Raw genomic sequence first — 2254 nt, forward strand, 5'->3', positions numbered from 1 at the left:
CTCCCGGAACGCCCTGCGGGACGCCCCCGCCCCCACCCGAGGCCGGTGTGCTCGGACGCGTCTCCCGGGGCCACCAGGGCTCTCTTGCCGAGTTCCGTGCAGCCCGGTGTCCCCTCGCGCATGCACGCAGGCATTCGTTCCATTACCATTTATTGGGCACCTACTGTGTGCCCAGCCCTAAGGGATTTTATGCCTAGGAATGTCGAGCAGCCGGCGATAAACAAATTTTTGACTCAAGGAGAAGTCTTGCCCAGCTGGGGTCCTGCTGACTCCCAGTGCAGTGCCCATCCCGTTCCACTAGAAACTTCCTGGCTTGAACTTTCTTCCCAAGACTTATGGGCCCTTTACCTGATCTGGCTCCTGCATTCCTGCAGCCCCGTGAGCACCTTTCTGTCCATCAAACACTCAGAACTTGTCTAGCCTCAGGACATTTACACATGCCTTTCCTCCTCTGTGTGGGACGTCTTTGCCCAGCTATTGCCGTGGCTGGAACCTTCTCATTGTACGTAGGTCCTCCTTCTCCGAGGCCTTCCCTGACCACCTTACTAAGTTAGCCCTCTGTTCCATGTCCTCACTTTATTTTCTTCACATTTATCACTATCCATTAATTCATTCAACAGATAATTATTGATCACTTACTCTGATTCTTCACGTGTGGTGAATAGACAGAAATCTTGTCCCTTGCCGGAGTTTGGCGGAAGAGAGGCAGGCGATACACAACAAACATGCAAAAAAGCAAACTGCGTAGTAGAAGGTGATATGCTTTACGAGAGGAAAAGAAACTTGGGGTGGAGGGAGTGCAGTTTTCAATGACGTGGTCAGACATTTCAGCCAGGCAGATAAATTGGGGAGAGCATTTCTGGCAGAGGGATCAGCCAGTGCAGACACTAAGGCGCAGGACTGCTTAGGAAATAGCAAGCAGGGCAAAGTAGCAGGAGATGAAGTCGGTAACTGCTTTTCCCCTGATTTGCTTACTTATTGTGTATTCACCTCTGGAATTTTAGCTCTGGGGCTGTAGCCCTTCACGACATTGTCCCAGCCCCTACGACAGCACCTGGCACAGTAGGTGCTCAAAAACAGTTTGTTGAATGAATATGTGAATGAAAGGATGGAGTGACGGCTGTAATCATCCTGTCCGGACCAGATGCCTGAGGGTCCAAGGGCCCTGTGGGCCTAGGACCATTCGGCGGCAGTTGGCAGCACCTGGTGCTTCAGTTTGGTCCCTGCCCCCGAGTTGCGCTCCTGCACAGGGCGCCGCCCGAGCGTCTTGTCGGTGGAATTTCAACCGAGCCAGGGAGTCCCCGGAACAGGACCCGCCCGGACCCGCCCCCCGCCCCCGGACCTCCGGTCGCCGGCAAAACCTGGAGTTGCAGCGCTCTCCCGGCACCGTTGGGACGGCGGGGAGCGCACTGGGCATGCTCGGAGCAGGGCGGGGCCCAAGAGCCCGGGAGGCGGAGCCTCCTGGCGGGGCGCACGACACCTCCCGCGGAGCTCAGCTGGACCCTCAGCCCCTCAGTTCCCGCCCTCAGTTAGGGTGGGGTCTGGGGGCATTTTTTGTTTTCAAAGCCCAGTGGGAAAGCTGGGAATTCAGAATCCGCGAAAGACGTTCTTCGTCCTCTCCCAGCCGCTGTGTGACCTGGGGTAAGAACCTTACCCCAAATGATATGAATACCTACCCCTGTGCTTCAAATAATATGAATACCTACCGTTTCGGTCTGGCCCCTGTGTGGGGAATGAATGAAATCAAGAACGTGAGCAGGTTTAGTCCACTTTAAAGATCCATTTTTTGGGTGCCTACCTCAATTATCGGTCATCCTCATACCAGTTTGTCAAGTGCTGAGAGGAGGAAACTGAGGTTAATAAACATGATTCTTGGAGTTGTCCCAATTTGCCTTACACTAGAAACTAGGCTGAAGCTACCTCTTCTTTATCCACAGTGAACATTCAGTAGCTTATACAGTGCTCAAATTCGAGCTAAAAAATATCAATACACTTAAGGAAAAAGACCTAAATATTTTTTAAACCATGCATTTCAACTCACCATAGCAGAAACAGGAACAAAAGGAAAGACTATTCCCCAAGCAAATAAATGTTCACAAACAGAGGAATGATTAATTAGATTATGGTATATTTGTTGAAATAATAACTATTTTACACTACACTAAACCGTGTTGCAACAGCAGGAAACTTACAGTACAATGTTAGGTGAAAAAAGGCTGAAAATACAAATACCCTGTGTAATGGAAATATGGGA

Source organism: Neophocaena asiaeorientalis, unplaced genomic scaffold, assembly GCF_003031525.2.
Source record: "Neophocaena asiaeorientalis asiaeorientalis breed wild unplaced genomic scaffold, Neophocaena_asiaeorientalis_V1.1 scaffold342, whole genome shotgun sequence".
Taxonomy (NCBI): domain Eukaryota; kingdom Metazoa; phylum Chordata; class Mammalia; order Artiodactyla; family Phocoenidae; genus Neophocaena; species Neophocaena asiaeorientalis.